Raw genomic sequence first — 20,487 nt, forward strand, 5'->3', positions numbered from 1 at the left:
CCATAACAAGTGGCCTTCGGTTTAGTAAAAATGTTAAAAGACACTTTGTTCATTTATTGTCCCCAACACTCAAACCTCTTCATCTCTGGCTAAGAGGCCTTGAGTTAGTGCGTTAAGAAAAATAGGCAACATTTCTCCCCACATCTCTGTTTTGGCATGCAGCCAACCCTGACTTGTCACCTGGCATTACACAGGCTTGGGTCTAGAGCACCCAGGATTTAGGAGGAAAGGAGGCTATCTTCCTCGCACCGCTGGCACTTGTGCTAAGGGGCCCCCTTTCATGTGAATTAGGTAATTGGAACAAGTGCTAGAGATTGCTCTCCTACAGGCTCCTGCAATGGACCTTCCTAAAGTGTTTCTAGCAGGGAGAAATTGGTATGAGAATAGCAGACTTCAAAAAATTCATATCCGCTACTCACACATTATTTCAACCAGTATTTGTTGAGTCTCTACTTAGTTTCAGGCACTGTGCTAGGCACTGGATATGCAATTTTAAACAGATTGAACAAGATCCCTGCCCTCCTGTGGTTTATAATCTAGAAAAGGAGACGGACATTAAATGAATAAATAAGTATAGTCTATGATCTCAAAATGTAGTCAGTGCTATAAAAAAAAGAGTATGGTGCCATGAAAGAGATTGACTGACTGTGTCCTCACCCACTTCTTCACTACAATGATTCCTCCTTATCTTCTATAGCTCACCTCAGATGTAACTGCCTCTAGGAAATCTCTGGTTCTTTCCTCTTCCCCATGCAATCTCAGTTCTAGGGGGCACATTCACACTTTATTTTCGTTGTCAAAAATAGCTTGAATATCACCAATTTCATATGGTTCAACCAATAAGCCACATGAGTGACAACTGTGTGTGCTCTCCATTCAGACAGACTACAATGTGCATATGAATTCAGAAGTTGGGCAATATGGTAGCTCTGCTTGCCGCACGGCCTTCTTGTGTGCCCATAGCACACTGTCCCCACCTCTAAAATTAACGTTTCTGCTTGGTATGATGTGATCTGCTCATACTTTCTTCCTTTTTTCTCAATGGTTTCCTCTTGTATCCTTAGCAATTAGCAAAATGCCTTTTGTTACAACACTAAGGGTAACTATCGTTCATTGAACCTCTACTAGTACCCGATACTTTAGATATAGCTTCTGTGATTCTCACAATACTGACAGATAAGTAGCATTCAAGTTTTACAACTGAGAAACTGAGGCTTGAAGGTTAAGTGATTTATGAAAGTCCACACCATACTAAAAGATGGCAGAGCTCAGATGTGACTAACATTCTGATTCTAGATCCAATACTCTTTCAACCATGCTATGCCAAGTTTCACTATTTTCATTCATTCATTCATATATTCAACAAGTATGTATAGCACTGGGCCTTATACTGGTGTCATTGGTACACCTGTAAATGACAAAACCTGACTTGACTTCAAGGAGATTCCAGTCTAGTGAGGAAAACAAACACTGAAAACCAATTACAAGTGAATTAAACCAGTACAGATGTTTATTAAAATTAGCTGAATGTTATGGGAGATAAACTTACAGAAGTATTATGATATCTATCCGTCAAAAAGAAATATATTTAATTATGTTTAGTTTTCAACTATTAAAAACAATTCCTATTCCTCTAGTCCCTCTACCTACTTTGTTTCAGAACAACTAGGTTATGATCAAGATATGATAAGTAACTAGTTGTTACTGAAGTCTTCTATGCTTCCTAGCACTTCCCAGTAGCAAGGTAATCAATTCCTTTTTAGCTGTTAGCTATTTGGCATTGGGTTACTGCCACTTGCAACCAAAAGAGATATGATCAATTCTGAAACTAATTTCTGGAAGTGGACCATCACAAGTGACAGGCTCTAAAGTGTGAACATGGATCAGCTGCAAAGAGAATCCCTCGTCCTCAGAGGAGGACCGGGGTGTTGGCTGACCTCACTCTGCAGTATGGAAGCAGCTGGTTGAAATTGGCCTGCGGAACCCTGGGACTCAGGATGAAGCTTTAGGGGTTTTGGTGGAAAAATGCCAAGAGCATCACTGTTTATGGAGATTAAAAGTGGTGGGAAAAGATTGAAGAAATCCTGTATCACCCTAAAACAAGGGATAACTGAGATGTCCTGGCTCAGAGGTGCTGATTCATCAGTATAATTAAACCTCTGCTCCTATGAGTTTTCCTGGAAAGCATAATGTGGATTTTGTTTTGTTTCTTTTTGCCTCAGTTTGTTGTCAACATTCTGTGAATACTGCTTGATATCATGAGAAGTACAGAGGAGAATTTAAGGACTGGTTCCTTATAATATGAAACAATCAAAGAACAAACAGGAATCTTAGAGAACCTGGAATCAGAAGAATCCTAAGAAATTCTCTGCCCCAGAGTCCTAAACCATGCAGGGAGCCCTTCTAAGAGATTTCTGTCCCATCCCAGACTTGTGTTAAATATTTCCACGGACAGAGACCTCATCGGCACACCAAAATTCTTACTAGATGAAAGCAGAATATGCCTCCCGTGACATCAACAAGTAGGATCAATTTCTGTCCTCAGAACAGTATAATCCGTGTTCCATGCAGCAGTTTTCCTGTTTATGTACTTTCTACTTTTTTTTTCTTGAGAACTTAGTTTAGTGTCCCCATGTATGTTTTTCTCTGAAATGGCTGGAGCTGTCAGACAGAACTGCACTGAGGATACAGGTCCTGAGGGAGGGCACTAGATAAGCAGAGAGGAATGGGTCTCAAACACTGCTCCACAAGGAACAAGGACTCAAATATTCATTAGTTGATATGGATGATATCCTGTGGCACAGTTAATACATGGCTCTATTCAACAATAGCAGAGTTAATGCAGTTACCTGGCAGCAAAGCATTTCCAAAAAAAACGCCATCCTTTCTGCTCATTGACTATTGATGACTGTAGCTCAGGGGAAAGTAGTACAGTCATGAACATCAATCAGGGCAGGAAAAGCGCCTTCCAGTCTCCTTTAAAGTAGATAATGTATGTGAAAGCTCTTTGTCAACTGTAAAGCAGTGTATAAATGTAAAGAACTTTTACTATTGTTTTAAAGGGAGTTGGAATAGAATTACTGTTGTTTGTTTTAAAGTTTTCCATGTGGCCTCCTCAGTAGATACCTAACAAGAGAACTTTGCTTCCCTTTCCATCTTCTCTGTGTAGACATTCAATGAAATTATTTTCAAACAGTAAAGCTCAGGCTTGTTATTTTTCTGTGTAGGCTAAACTTCTGTTTCCATGATTTTAAAAGCAATTTTCTTTGGTGTTTTCTCAACGCACATTTTATTCTAAAATCACAGTAATTGCAAAGACACATGCCTAGGACTGTGAGATACAATTCGTCCTGAATTAACAAGCCCCCCTAATCCTGTTAAAGGTGAGGACCTACATTTGTATTAATAGAGTAGCTGCTATGTGCTGGAAACTGTTAGGAGTTGTATGTATATTATCTCAATTAATCCTCACAGCCAAGCTCATCCTTATTTACACATAAAAAAATTGAAAAACTATCTTGAGATTGCAAAACTAATATAGGAAAAACTCAGAATTTAAACCCAATTGTCTCATCCCAAATGTTTTGCTGCTTCTATATCTCTAACGAAGTTATATTTGAAATGTATGGATGAAAGCCAGACTATCACTCTCACAATGATTTTCATATATTCCCACAAAAGAATGGATTTTTATGTATTTTACTAGTGTCTTTTTAGTTGATAAAATGCCATATATTATTATGTAACCTTTTACTTTAATTATATTACATTTTTACCATAGAAACTTAAAACCTTAGAAGTCTTTATTACTATTTTGTCATTGGTAATCTTGGTAGTTGTTTTTTTCTCTTTTAATTAAAATGAAAAGTTCTGAAATGTGTGAAAATCACACTTGTCAAAAGAATTAAAGATTATCCCCTTAGAAAAATTGAGCAAACATTTTTTAAGCCTTTAAAAATGTATCCATTGCACATTATCTTTAAAACTGTGAGGTTGGAATACCACTTCCATGAAGAGGAAGTAGACATACTTTTCTGTATTCCCCCGTCTAAGCACAATTAAAAACTCTAGAAATTATATATAAAACCAATATAAAAAGACTCTGAAAGTTGGAGAGGAAAAGGCAGGCCTGGTAGTGGTTTCAGGACCAAGGGAAAACATGGCAGTAGCTCACTGGGTTTTCATTTTGCCTCGTATATCCCAGAGTAAGTGCTAGAGACATTGGCAACCTGAAAATGTCAACAAGGATAGACAGAAAAAGGCACACACACACAAAAAAACATCTGATCTCTCTATCCAAAGGACCAGGAAAGGGGCAGAAAGCTTTTGAACAATAACTGCTCTACTCTAGCCAAACACCACAGAGAGAACTGAGGCTTCACCCCTACTCTCACTAGCTGAGTGACAAGTATAGACTGTCTAACCAGACTGCAATGAGACCTCTCCTATGGCATTAATGGCCACTGTGTGGCTAATGGAGACCATGTGGTGAGCCTAGAAATCCTGGTCAGAAATTCTAGCCAGTGTAACAGGGCAAAAAAATGAAATAAAAGGCATACAGATAAAAAAAGGATGAAGTACAACTCTATTTTTAGATGACATGATTGTCTAAGTAGGAAACACCAAGGAACCTATAACAAAAACTTATAGAATTAATAAATGAATTGATTAAGGTCAAAAAATATGAGATAAACATACAAAAATTAATTGTATTTCTATATACTATAATGTGAAAAAATTAAATTAAAAATACATCATTTTCAATCATTCCAAAAATTGGAGTATTTAGGTGTAAATCTAGCAAAACATATAAAAGACTCGTATGCTGAAGACTACAAAATACTGATGAAAGACGTCAAAGAAGATCTAAATAAATGGAGAAACATATCACGTTGACAGACTATCAGCCTTAACAGAGTAAAGATGTCAATTCTCCCCAAATTGTATACAGATTTAATGCAATTTATATCAAAATCCTAGCAAGATATTTTGTAGATATAGATAAGATTATTCTACAATTTGAAAGGGCAAAGGAACTAGAATAGCTAAAAGAATTTGACAAAGAATGAAGTAGGAAGAATCAGTTAATGCAATTTCAAAACTCATTACACTGCTACAGTAATCGAGAATGTGTGGTATTGGCAGAGGGATACACACATAGATCAAAAGATAAAACAGAAATAGACCACCACAAATATGCCCAATAGATTTTTGACAAAGATTCAAACACGATTCAATGAAGGCAAGATGGACTTTTTGACAAACAATAGTGAAGCAATTGAAGATCTGTAGACAAAAAAAAAAAAACCAAAGTAAGTCTCACATCTTTATATAAAAATTAAATTTAAAAGGATCATGAACTTAAACATAAAACATAAATCTATACAGCTTCTATTAAAAAACATGTCAGAAAAATCTGTAGGATCCAAGGAGAAACAAAGAGTTATGAAGCTTGATACTCAAAGTACCATCCATAGATGGAGAAAGTGATAAATTAGACTTCATAAAAATTAAGAATGTTTGCTCTGCCTAATACCTGTTAAGCAGATGAAAAGATAAGCTACTGACAGTTTACAGAAAGTATTTGTAAATCATATATCCAAAAAAGAAAAAACTAGTAGCTAGAATATACAAAAAAACCTCAAAACTCAACAGTAATAAAACAAACAATCCAATTAGAAAATGGGCAAAGGACATGAAAAGACTGAAAAAAGTGCAAAGATGGCAAATGAGCATAAGAAAAGATGTTCAATCATTAGATATCATGTAAATGCATATTAAAACCACAATAAGATATCTCTATAGATCTATAAAAATAGCTAAAATAAAAAATAATGGCAATACCAAATGTTGACGAGGTTGTAGAGAAACTGGACCTCATACATTGCTGGTAGAAATGTAAAATAGTAAGCCATTCTATAAAATAATTTGGTTGGAGAAAAACAGAAGTGGCCAATAGGGATATGTGAGGGATGTTTGTGGTGATGAAACTGTTCTGTATCTTAACCATGTCAATGTCAATATCCCAGTTGTGATATCACAGTGTCATTTTATAAGATATTACCATTCAGGGAAAGTGGGTAAAAGATATACACACAGGATCTCCTTTGTGTTATTTCTTACATCTTCATGTAAATCTACAATTATCTCAAAATAAAAAGTTTAATTAAAACATACTGTGAAGTCGTGTCATATTTTGGACTTTAGGTTGATATAATGATGGAAATATCGCTGAAGTATTTCAACTCTTGGGTAAGTTTTAAAAGACATTTGTGCTTTGTTAGGCTGGGGTAATTATGAGTCAGAAAATGAGACTTTTGTCATCAGTAATAAACTTTAAATATTGTTAAAAATGTGTACTTTCTTTCAACCAACATTTATTGAGTAACAGTCATGTGCTTGTGAGTAGATAAAGATGAGTGTGACATGGGCCCTGGTGACTAGGAGTTAAGCACCTAGTGGTGAACAAGAGACATATCAAGCTGTAGAGACTGCATGCACACCACATACCGCAGGGAGTGCATATCACATCCCATACTACAGAGAGTACATAGCACACACTGCAGAGATTGCATACTACATACAGCAGAGAGTGCATATCACATACAGCAGAGAGTGCATACCACATAGAGCAGGGAGTGCCTATCACATACTGCAGAGAGTGCATACCACATAGAGCAGGGAGTGCCTATCACATACAGCAGAGAGTGCATACTACATAGAGCAGAGAGTGCATACTACATAGAGCAGAGATTGCATATCACATACAGCAGAGAGCGTGTTCCATATACAGCAGAGAGTGCATACCACACGCTTTAGAGAGTGCAAGTATCTTTAGCAACATGGAAACCAGCCTTTATGGAGCACTTGGTTTGTACCAGGCATTATGCTATGATCTTTACATTCATTCTCTCACTTAATCCTCAAAACAACCCCGAAAGTTAATTTTATTACCCACATTTTATAGATGGGGAAACAGCAGTCACAGAGGTTATATGACTCATCCAGGAAAGGAGTGAAGCAATAATTGAAACCCAGGTCTAAAATCAGAGCGGCCTGTGCGAGGCCACACTGTCTCTGACAGAAGCTGTACCCATGATCCGTAGGTCAGAGAAGTGAAAGTCTGCCACCAGGGTTCGGGAGTGAAGAGGACAGAAAAAGAATCAGGGAAAGGTTTAAAGGGGAGGCACAATTTGAGCTATGTCCTGAAGGGAGAGTAGGAATTCAACTGGATGAACAGGTGAGGGCCTGCAGGCCTGAAGAACCAGTGGATACTATCAATCCATTTCATGAGGGAAAAAGTAATACCCTAAGATGAGAGAAAGGAAAACTCTTGTGTCAGGGCCTGTCATGAGATGAACTGTGTTCCCACCAAAATTCATATGCTTAAGTCCTAACCCCCAGTACCTCAGAATATGACCTTACTTGGAAATTGGTCATTGCAAATGTAATCAGCTCATGTGAGGTCATTAGGATGGGATCTAATCCAATATACCTGTGTCCTTATAAAAAGGGGATATTTGAACAGACAGACATGCACACAGGGAGAACACCATGTAAACATGAAGGCAGAGATCAAGACAATGCAAGTGCAAGCCAAGGAATACCAAAGATTGCTAACAAACCACCAGAAGCTAGGCAAAAAGCGTGGAACAGATTCTCTACTACAGCCCTCAAAGAGCCAACCCTGACACCTTGATCTCAGACTTTTAGCCTCCACAACTGTAAACAATAAATGTCTGTTGCTTAAACCACCCAGTCTGTGGTGCTTTGTTATGGCAGCCCTAGCAAACTAATACAGGGTCCAGGCATCTGAATCTTTCTACGTTTTGTAAAGTGATGGTCCCAGAGCAATGGTGTGCTGCAGCACCAACTGGAGAGAATCCATTGTTAAATTATCAGTTATTTTGCAAGCCACTTGATAAAGCCATTATTCAAAGTAAAATTATATGAACTTATAATTAAGTTATATAAAACAAAAATAATCAATGCACAAAAGTAGTCACTGCCCAATAATTGTACATGTTACTAAGATCTATGCTTTTGATGCTATTTACATCTATTGTATGTGTATGAGGGGAACACATATAATGATGTGCTACTGCATGTCTCTTCCCAACTCCATGATCAGGAATATTACATTGGTAGCTTGAAATCAACCCTGGTGGGATAATTTATACCATGAAAATCAGAAAATGCTACAAATTGGGGTTTTGATACCCCTGGAGAGCTGGTTAATATTTACCAACCCACCATTGGTCCAGAGAAACTGTGGCTCATCTAGTGTAGCATATACTTCCTTTCACTGACCCCAGAAATGTCTTTCTACTGCCTCCCAACTCCTGTTCTTTCAGTACCTCTGCATTCTGGCTGACTCTTGGACCACTGGATGACTTTGATCTTGGTTTTCAGCTTCTCCAGAAAAGCCAGTTTTGTCTTGAGTGAGCCCCATTGCATACCTTTTGACAATTCGCAGCATGAATGAATGAATTCTTCAGAGATTATTTTCAAATTATGATCATGATACTGTTTAACTTCCACAGCATATAATTCCTGGGAAGGACACTGTTTATGACTCCCAGAGTATGAACTTTTTTTATGGGATTCTGAGCACAACTCCCCTATATTCCAAATTCCCTTATGATTAAAAGAGGCTTAATCCCCTCTCCTTGTTAATCCCTTAAGAGAGTGTGAAGTTTAATCTTTGTGAAGGTGCTTTGAAAAAAAGTGCTGCTATACAAACACATGGCAGATTATTATTGTTATAGTAAGCTTCAAATCTTTGAAGACACACCATGTATGTTCACAAGAAACCAGATATATTGTTGTGATAAATTGCATTGGAAATTATCAATAGTATAAAAATAGAAAGTTCCATAACATAAAATATTTACTATGTACTTCTTATGTATAGCTGATTCATTTCTTAACAGTGACTTAAAAATGATCTTATTACTTCTTGTATAAATGCAATTATTAATTAATAATATAGATATAAGCTAAATACAAAATAATTCTATAGTTGTAGCAGCATTGAAATGTAAACTCTTAGATGCAGAGAACAAGCTTTGTGATAATTATACTTGCCATTAAATGATAACATCCAACTGGTATCTAATCTTCAGGCTACAAATAAGCGTGTAATACTGCAAATACACTCTAATTACATGGCTGTTTGTCCCCTGTAAAAGTAATAAGATGAACTACAAGTAGTGTTGCAAATTCCAATGAAGAATTTTATTCAGACTCTAATGAAAGATGCCAGGTGAAGCTTATGGCTTAATATCCTCTGTACTTCTATCTGCAGTACCAATGATTTTACTACTTAGTTCCAGATGTCAAAGTTTATATTTCAATATTATTATCATTATTTGACACTGTTGTTACCTAATGAGAAGTGACCTGATATTCTACCGAAGCCTGCACAAATCTTATTTGGAAATTGAAGCAAAATATAAAATATATTTATCTCATAAAGTTTAAATAAAGAAAAGTGAATAATTTCTCCATCTTAAATCATTGGGAGATAACTTTATCATCTCAACTCTTCTACTTAAGCATTTATCTAAAGCCACATTTCTTCTTTTTTGTTATTTTGGTCTCAATGTAAACATGCATCTTCTAATTGAGCTTCTGTGTTTGAATGTTTAGATATTCAGCACTCAGCACAGAACTTAGTAGCTATTTTTAATGAATGGATGAATGGATGGATAGATGGATGGATGAATGGTTGATGAATACTTTATAAATCTCAATTTATTTTCTGCAAGTAAATGAAGTCAAATACGTTTGCCTAATTTTTTCATTGAGTTAATAAATCATTTTAATGACTTTTCTACACAGATTATATGTGCTGTATTATGAAGTCCTAGAACATTGAAGTGAGTAAAGTATTATGAATTTATTTATCTTAATAGATAAATAGACAACCCCTACTCTTATGACTTTAAGGCTGTACATATTTATATAACACCCACCAACTGAAGTAGGAGGTGATCAAGAAAACTAACATTAAGAATTATGGCAAGGGGTGGGAAGGAGGGCAGAGAGGAAGCTTCCAAGTTCACTGGTTGATGATTTATGGCCTTAAAAACTTATGTGTTCTGTGTGCTTTCTTATGCTTTAGAAATGAAAAATTCTGAAGTCAGTTACAATCACTCCATACCACATTTTATTTCTCTACCTTAAAAATGATTTGTTTCTAAAACAACAATAATTGCTACTACTTACTGAGGACACCATTTGGTGCTTGTATCTACAGATGAAGAAAGGTGGGTGGGTATGTGATGGCTTTCCCAAGGTTGGGCAGCAAGTGAGCAGAGACTTGACCCAGGGGTAGACTAGGGGCATCTACTGAACTTTGATGGCTTTAGACAATGATGCTACCAGAGTCCACAGTAGCTCCAAACTCTCTGCCTTTTCGTGCATCTCTTCCAGCTAGGATTGCTTTCTCTTCCTCCCCAGTGACTTAGGACCCTGCCCAAGTTCTCGCATTCCCATCTTTCCTGCCTTCTATCTCACAGAGTAGAAAAATCTACACATACAACGTAATTCACACTTAAATAGTCCAGTTCAGTTCTGTTCTTCTTGAAGAAAGAACTTTTTTGTGATAATTCTCTTTTACCACCCCCATATAGTTTCCAGATATATTCTCTCTGATACATAGACTATTAAGTTTTGATCTTTCTACCCTACACCACACACACAGAAATAGGAAGCAACTATTTGTTAATACGGTGATATCCCTGGAGTTCTTAAAAGAGTTCAGAAAGAATTGGTATACTTTCCACATTTAAATAATATTGTCTTGTGGCTGTCATTGCTAATGGAAGCAGACTAAATCTAGATTTATTTTTGTAGGAAACACACCTTAAGATCTAAAAGGCCACTTATCACAGAAATTTCCAGATACTAGAGAGTGTGGATGGAGATGTGGCTGACTCAGTTCTCAGATTTTTTTATTCCTCAATATTCTGCCTTTCCCAGCAGATAAAAAGACTTGCCTGTGTTTTCAGTTATCCTGATAAACTTTCCTCATCCTGAGACGTGGGAGGAGGTGCCTGTTCTGTTTCCAGGGACACTGTATATTAAGGATAGAATTTTAATCAGTCCAAGTCTCACAGAATAACCAGTATTTCCTTCTATATGTTTATTTTTATTTCCTCCATTCTCTATCACACCAGAAAAAGATTTAAGGAACTTGAGTCAGGTTGTCATGAAGTATCCCCTTTTCCAGTTGGTAACAAAAGAAAAACTAAATTTAAAGAAAAAAAAAGCATTTCTCATGTCAGGACATCTCATTCAGGTTTTAAAAAGCAAAAAGTGTTAAAGATGACCAAAAATAACAGCTGCCAGATTATCTCAAAAAGAAAGAAAAGTTTTAGATGAAAAAGAAAACAAACAAACAAGCATAGATCAAGTGTAATTCTTAAGGAAAAGTGAAAGAACCTATCAGAAATTTCACGGGAAAAAGTTGCAGAGCAGAACAAGAAGGAGCAAGGTGTTGGCAGAGATCAACCCCCGAGAGTCCTGGAATCCAGCAAAAAGGGTAGGTGGGGTGGTTTGTTTCTCCCTCGCTCACATCTCTGGCAGTCAGCAAGCTCCTGAACTGCTGGAGAACCTCTCTACCCTCACAAGCCCAAAAGCTGCTGCCACTAGTGAACTGAGATTTTCCTGAGGAAAAAGCACGAGGCAGCCAGCGCCTCTGGGGTCACTTCCCATCACCATAGACCTAAGCCAAGACGGCAGGTACCATATTGCTTCTCCACCCACCATGCGCCTTTGTCCTCCCCAGGGAGCTTCAGCCCCTCAGTTTTCATCTTGCTTGTTCCCACATAAACATTTCCCAACTCCAGCCCAGACCGTGAGAGCCACAGGGCAGGTCCCAGGGGATCTGCGTGACCCCAGAGCCTGGAGATTCCAGGTAGGCTGCCTTCCAGAGAGAAGGACAGAGACAACCAGAGTGCTAGCTTTCCTCCATCCAGACTCTTTTCCTCCCTTTCCCCTTACCCTTCCCCAGCCCTGCCCACAAGCTGCCAAGAAAGATGATTGAGCCAGGGCTCTCAGAAGCAGCTAATTCCCTTCTATTGGTGCATTCACCACACTGAGGCTTCCAAAGAGACTGGGGCTCAAACTTGTCCCCTTAAACACCTGTAGCAGACTAAGGGGTGCTTGGACTGTGAGCTCCCTGCTAACTGGCCCTTCCCGGTGCTGCTTGCCAGGCTGCTCCATCAGAGCAGGGCATGCCCCCAAACAGAGGGACATCAAACCTGCTTGAGCACCCCATAGGCAACTTGGGAGCAGCAAACTTTGCCCTGGCATAGTCAGGGATTGATCTCTGAGGACGAGGGAACAGGCTCACAGGCCAGATCCTGTACCCTCGGGACTCAACTGCGTTGTTTGGGGGCACAGAGGGGAGGTTCATGAACTAATCTTGGGAGGTAAGGGAGCTCATGTGGGCAGAACTTAAACGAGAGTGCAGTGTGCATCCCAGCTGCAGCGCACTTTTGGAGCACCCCTCCCCCCACAGGAAAGCCGTGCTCTCAGTGCAGGGCATGATCCTGGACAGGGAAGCTCCCAGTCCACAGTCACATCATTGGGGAGCTCAGCTAGTTTGATCTCCTGAAGCTGGCAGACACCAGAGGGAGACCGAAGAGCAGGGGAGGGGAAGAAGAGTAAAACCTGCTCCTGACAACCAGATTGTGAATTTCAGATGGCCCCTTCCCCACAAGCAGACTTTGTGGCTGGGAAGGGCCATTTCAACATCTCCCTAGTGGCTTTCCTCAGAAAACTTGGAGCTGACATTTGACCCTTGCTGAAACAGCTACCTTGCCAGCTTTTGTGGAGCCTGAGGGCAGACTCAGTGGTGGAGAATAAGGACTCACCTGGAAGTTTCAGGGCCCCACCCACCACCTGGGACATTTGAGTACTTCTCCTGAGCGGCTAGAGCCAGACACAGGTTCCAAAAGCAACACTGCAACTTCTTTGTTCTGGCAAGTGCCACCTACTGACAGGGAGGTCAATGTGAACAGCCCTTTAAAATATTTACTGACTCAATCATACAGGCTGGGGTTGATACTTATCCCCAAGCACCACTGACTGTCTCAGAGATTAAACTGAGCATATTAATACAATTCACAAAGTTAAGAAGACCACAAGGTTGGGGAAAGAGATAGAATTTCAAAGACCTCCATCCTCCCTCACCAACAAGAGACAGGGAATGTGCCCATTTGCGTAGCTCACCACTGCTGCACCTAACACACACAGTCCATAAACCATAGATGTTGGTGTCTTATACACTGTTGGTGGGACTGCACATTTGTACAACCTCTAGGGAAAACAGTGTGGAGATTCCTCAAAGTCCTAAAATTAGACCTACAAATCAATCCAGCAATACTACTACTGGGTATTTACCCAAGGGAAAAGAAGTCATTTTATCAAAAAGACACTCACACTCAATGTTTATTGCAGCACAATTCACAATTGCAAAGATGTGGAATCAACCCGAGTGCCATGAATTCATGACTGAATTAACAAAAAATGTGGTATATGTATACCATTGAATACTACTCAGCCACAAAAAGGATGAGTTAATGCCTTTTGCAACAATTTAGATGGAAGACCATTATCCTAAGTGAAGTATTACAAGAATGGAAAAACAAACTCCAAATGTACTCACTATTAAATTGGAACTATTAAATGAGCACACATGTGCACAGAGGGAAGTAAAACTCAGTGGAAATCAAGGCGGGGAGGGGATGGGTGAGAATCTACTTAACGGGTACAATGAACACTATCTGGGTGATGGGCACACTTACAGCTCTGACTCATGCATTACAAAAGTGACCCATGTAACCAAAAACATTTGTACCCTTGTGATATTTTGAAATAAAAAAAAAAGCAAAGAGTAAGTAAATAAAGTGCCTTGATTTGCTCTTTACAGAAGCATTCAAAACACTTTAAAGAATGGCACCTCTCTCTCTCTCTCTCTCTCTCTCTCTCTCTCTCTCTGCCTTTCTCCCCCCCTCCCCCTCCCCTCTGTCTCTTTGTAATTCAGAAGGAATCACCTCATATTTAATATCTTATTGGGTTTGCTGGCTATTCAGTATGTAAATCTGAATTTTGTTCATAGTAGAAATAGTAACTCCTTTCCTCTACCCACCTTTTGGGAATTACATTTGCTGTTAGGTTGTACATTTACTGATTCCAGAATTTACTGATCCAAAGTTTGGTCTGTGTTGTATTTGTCTCTTCCTTCCTTCTCACATTTATCATCATTTTCTGCTTGTATATCTGTCCATTTGTCTTTCTTTCCTTTAATTTCTGTTCCATGGTCCCCAGATAGAAAATGAAATATTGGGTTTGTCAAGCGTATATCATTGTTTAAATGCCTGGAGATGATGGGTTAAACAGACCAATCAATGAAACAAACCTCCAGTGTACTGCAGGGGCTGCAAGGGATGTTCCTTTTGGCTTTTTAAGACCTAACAAGTCAATAACCTATTAATATCACATTCTGCCAGTCACCCCAACATAATTCACATGTGACTTTTTAGGACAAAATTTTACAGCTTGTAGTGAATTAAACACAGGAATGTTTGTGGCAAAACCCAGACTAAAAATAAGACTGTAAATAAATTGAAAAAGTGAAATGAAAATAATAGTTACATGATTATAACTGTAAGTTATGCCACAATTATTACAACTATACTATAAATATTATAAACACATGAAATGATCTAAATTTTTAGGTAATGAATCCAGTCATTTCACTATTTTTAAGCATATCATCACATGCTATTGCCAAAGAGTTAAATGCCCACCGAATGAAAAAGTAGAATCTTTGCACACTGGGAAGTTTACATGGAAAATAGATGATCAGAGAGACAAAAGTATTTTTTAGAGTATTTTTTTTCCATTTTATGTAACAAAAGATCAAAACAATAGTCTGAATATCAAAGAGAATATATCTGTAAAGCATTGCTTGTTGCATATAGAGTAAAGCTGTTTAATGGATGTATCTGATAATCCTTTGTATTTATAAAACCATTTATACATGTACATATTAGGGATGACAGCATATGAATTGCAAAATTGGAAACTTATTTTCAGATGATTCACATGTTCAATCTCTCTTACATGTTTGTTCCTGTTCAGAAGTAAGAAACATTTATACTGAAATATTTTAATACTCAAAAAATTCTCCAAATATTAACTCTTTAATTGTAAAACTGATTTTACATCATTACTTTACATGAAATGGAAATTAATAGGTCACTTATTCCATTTCCTATGAACAAATACTTCACTGTAGTAAATCTAAAGACTGCACATGTTCTGTGACATTAGAAGAATTCCCTAGCCGTTGGTATGGCCCTTCCCAAACAGAATTACTCCTGACATCATGGTCAAAGACCTAGTTTTGGAGTCCAGCAGATTTCATTTTAAATCCTGGCTCTATTATTTAGAAGTTATGTGGACTTTTTTATCTTCACATGTGAAATGGAGATTATAACATCTGCCTCCATGGGTTTAGTGAAGATTAAACAAGTGTAGAACACAGTACCCAGTACTGGGCACAGAGTAAATATTTAATAAATAGAAGAGAATGTAGTTCATTCAAGTAACCCCAGACATGCAAGAACTCTGGATATAATTTTCTCAAACATTCTTATGTCCCAAATATCTCATATATCCTGAATTCATCCACCCATTTAACAAAGCACTGTCTTTTGAGCTGGACATTATATAGTTATTAGAACAACTCAGGATCTACTTTTCCTTTCTGTTGGCACCATTAGCTATATCATGCTTGTCGTAATAAAAATTAATGATCATCTCTCATTCCAGATGATAGCAATGAGGCAACCAACAGGAATATGATTCATTTGGGGAGAAAGTACTGTGTCCTAAAAGAAAAAACATTATGGGTATGATCACCCAGACTACAGAGTAGATAGGTAGCTTTTCCAGTCTAACTATAGTCCTTCCACAGCTTCTCTCCCGAGTAACCCCAATAATTTCCTTTCATTAAACAAGCATTTGTTGAGTACCTACTGTATTCAGTGCTGTGAAATAGGCTTGAAATTTAACTGTTACAATTGCAAACATTCCTTACTTCCACAGAATTCTTGCCCTTTCATTCTTCTCTGGCATACCACACATCCATCATTTTCTAACCACACAAGTTTCTATTTAAAAGTTTAAGTTCACTATCTGCTCTCTATTTTTCTTTTTAACCAGCTTCTCCCTCTGCCCCTTCTTTGCCCCAGTCCCCCTGAGCTACTTGCAGTTCTACTCTTTCTCACTCTATCTAAAACATGGTTCTCAACTTGGGCTGCACAACAGAACCACTTGAGTAGATTTTAAAATTCCTGATGCCCAAGCTGTAGCCAAAACAAATCATGCCGAATCTCAAAAGAGGGATCAAAGTTTGAGTTATGTTTAATTCTGCCAGGTAATTCCAATGTATAGTCAAGGCTGAGACACTCTGCTTCTGTCTTACTTTGCAACTCACTTCCTTATTGCTTCACTCCTACTCATCCAGCAAGACACAGCTCAGCTAGTTTTTCTTCCTGTGAAGTCTTTCCTAGACCCAATCAACCTTCCACACTGGCTTGGGACATGTATTCATTTTCCATCGGCTGCATTACAAACTTAACAGCTTAAAATAATACCATTTAATAACTCACAGCTCTGTAGGTCAAAAGTCCAAGCACAGCATGATTGGGTCATCTGCTCAGGGTCTCACAAGGCTAAAATCAAGATTTCAGCTGGCTGTGTCTTCATCTGATGAGATCCATTTCCAAGCTCTCTCACCTGGTTTGCAGAATTCATTTCCTTGCAATTATTGGACCATGGTCCTTATTGCCTTGTTAGCTGGCAGGCAGAAACTGCTGTCAGCTTCTAGAGGCTGTCATCAGGTCCTTACCCTGTGGCCTTCTCCGTAGCCCCTCTTGTACTTCCAATATCTCTGACTTCAGGAAGGGCCCAGTCCTTAAGGGCTCACCTGATTAGGCCAGGCCCACCTGGATAATCTACCCTTTGTTTAACTTAAAATTCAGCTACTTAGTAATCTACTCATGAGTGTGCTATCCCATCATATTTACCAGTTCTGCCCACACTCTAAAGGAAGGGCATATCCACAGAGTGTACATCAGAAGGTGGGAATCTTGGAAACCATCTCAGAATTCTGCAAGTTTCCATCCTGTGGTTCCCAAAGGGCCTTTGCTCACCGCAACACTTACCACATTGTGTTCCTATTTCCCTTTCTGACTTTCATCACACTTTGAATCCTAGGACAGGGACTATGTCATATTCATATTTGTCTTCCCAACACACAACTCAAAGCCTGGAACAAGGTAGATGTTCATCAAGGATTTACCAAGTATTCATACCATGCATATGCACAAATTAGACCCTTTTCATATTAGAAAATAGAGCAAGCACAAACTGGGGTGAAACCCTGATCTAGGGTCTTAGGAAAGATGCAACTAAGTCGACAGTTTCAAAAAGTTAAGAAACAGTGACTTCAAAAGCAGGCTAATAAACATGACAGTATTTTTTTTACTTTGAAGATTTTTAATTAATTTCATTGTTTATAAAAATCACTGTTGTTTCAAATTATGTATGAATTTTTTTCATACTTACTGCCTTTGAACCCAAAGAGTCCTTTTCCATTTTGCATCCTTATTTTGATGGTTTCAGGAATCAGTTTTGTCTCTATTGGCCAACATGCCAAATGTATCATTTATATCATGTACAACATACATGCAAATTAACATTAATTAATTTACCCTTATATTACAACTATAAGGTTAAATGTGTAATGCATTTCTTCTGCCTTGAAGGTGGTTAGCATAGGGAGGAATGGAGACTTTAGCGCTTATACTGCAATTCCAGCACTCCTTAACCCCCTGGCTTTGGACAAGCCACTTAATCTCCACTGTCCTCATTTTTTTATCCTTAAAATGAAGATGGCAATACTTTTCCAGATATATATGAAACAAGTTAAGCTAAGTTATGAGGAGGAGCTGGTACAGAATAAATAGCGATTATTTGATAAAATTCCAAAAATTCACCCTACTCCCACCAGACCCAGCTTTGAAAGATTGGCTAGAGAGAAAGGAAACATAAATATGTATTTACCCCTCTGCTTATAGGAACTAGTTGATGGAAGAAGATCTAGCTACCTAAAAATTTAGTCTGATCTAAAGTAAAGATGAAATTTCAAATTCAAAGCTTATTCTGAGGTACATTGTTCATAAGGTCTGAAAGCAGGCAAATGAGAAAAGTGTAACTAAAACTACTTTATAGAAAATTAAACAACAGGAATTGTTTATATTGCTGTTAGGAAAATCTTCCTTTTTTATAATATAGCTCTAGACCATCACCGCACAATAGAAATATAAGCCATATGTGTAAACTTAAATTTTTTAGAAGCTGCATTAAAATGAGTAAAAAACACTAGGTAAAATTAATTTTAATATATTTTATTTAATCCAATAGATCCAAAATATTATTTCAATATGTAATCAAAATAAAATTATTAATAAGATATTTTACTTTTTTCATGCTAAGTGTTCAAAATGTTTTTTTTTTTTTATTTTGATAGATTTAGGGGTACAAGTGGTTTTTGGTTACATGGATGAATTTTATAGAGATGATGTCTGGGGTTTTACTTACCACAGCACTTTTAGTGTGTGCATCACCTGAATCGGGTACATTGTACAAGATAGGCAGTTTTTCTTCCCTCATCCCCTCCCACCCTCCTCCTTTCCAACTCTCCAACATCCATTGTACCTCTCTGTATGTCCCTGTGCACCTATAGCTTAGCTCCCACTTATAAGTGAGAATATGCCATATTTGGTTTTCCATTCCTGTGTTACTTCACTTAGGATAATGACCTCCAGTTCCATCCAAGTTGCTGCAAAAGACATTATTTCATCCTTTTTTATGGCTGAGTAGTATTCTGTGATATATGTATATACTTAGGTTGATTCCATATCTTTGCATTTGTGAATTGTGCTGTAATAAACATTCAATTGATATAATAATGTCTTTCCCTTTGGGTAGATACCCAGTAGTGGGATTGCTGGATCAAAATGTAGATCTATTTTTAGTTCTTTGAGAAATCTCTATTAAGTGTTCAAAATTTTATGTGTAGTTTACACTTACAGCATCAATTCAAATTAGCCATAATTCACATGCTCAATAACCACATGACATGTCCGTGTGTGTTTGTGTGTATATTTATGTAGGTGTCCATATGCGTGTATGTTTTAACCTAAAAAGACTTCTAAATCACCAGAAACATGAAAGACATAGTTTCCCTTCACACAAGTGGAAGGGGATCTGTCTTGGTTCACCAAAATTCACCTTGGACTCTTTCTGTTGGACTTGAGTACTCTATGTGATATTTCTCATTCCCTCTCTCTCTCTCTCTCTCTCTCTCTCTCTCTCTCTCTGGGTCTCTCTCTCTCTCTTCCCTACTAATGATACTAGCTTTGTTCTGGTAACATAGTGGGGAATTTTAAAGGAACGAAAATAAAATATCTCAATATTACCCCTCTTCTGAGACTAGAGTATCATTTTGAAGGAGGATATGGTCCTAAACTTTTGGAAGTGACCAGCTACATAAGTAGCAGAGGCCGAAGGCAGGCCTAGGAAGAACAGGGGAAAGAAAGCAAAAGCAGAGAGGTAGCTACACTCCACTCTGATCTACTCCTTTTTCTTGGATAGATTATAAGAAAACCCTTCAGGAGGAGGCAGACACTCGGCTATATCTTCTATTACTGATACTAAAAGATCATTTAAAGCCCAGCACAGTAGTGTGTGCCTATTGTTCCAGTTACTCGGGAGGCTGAGGCAGGAGGATAGCTTCAGTCCAGGAGTTCAAGGCTGCGGCACGCTATGATTGCACCTGTAAATAGCCACTACACTCCAGACTGGGCAACATAGTGAGACCCTGTTACTAAAAACAACAACAACAAAAAAATGGTCATTTGTTTACTTTTAGAGAAAGGAAGGAAATTGGTTAAGTGAATGGACTAATAATCTGTGAATCTTCCCAGTGATAAGCCAAACTTCTTACCTTAACTTTCCAAAGGCTTTCTGCCAAGACAACTTTCTATGCAGAGTCTGATTTGATAGAGTAGCAGTGTGTCTATGAAGAATATAGTGATGTCCAGTCTTCTAGAAATAGTCTGGGAGGTAGATAAAGTAAAATATTTGTTCAAGTATCCTGGTTAGCAATTTTTTTTTTGAGACAGGATCTTGCTTTGTTGACTGGGCTAGACTGCAGTGGTATCATCCTAGCTCACTGCAACCTCAAACTCCTGGGCTCAAGTGATCCTCCTGCCTCAGCCTCCCAAGTAGCTGGAATTATAAGCATGCCCCACTATGCCCAGCTAATTTTTCTATTTCTTGTAGAGACTGGGTCTCGCTATAGTGCTCAGGCTGGTTTCAAACTCCTGTTTCAAGTGATCC

Source organism: Lemur catta, chromosome 2, assembly GCF_020740605.2.
Source record: "Lemur catta isolate mLemCat1 chromosome 2, mLemCat1.pri, whole genome shotgun sequence".
NCBI classification, from domain to species: domain Eukaryota; kingdom Metazoa; phylum Chordata; class Mammalia; order Primates; family Lemuridae; genus Lemur; species Lemur catta.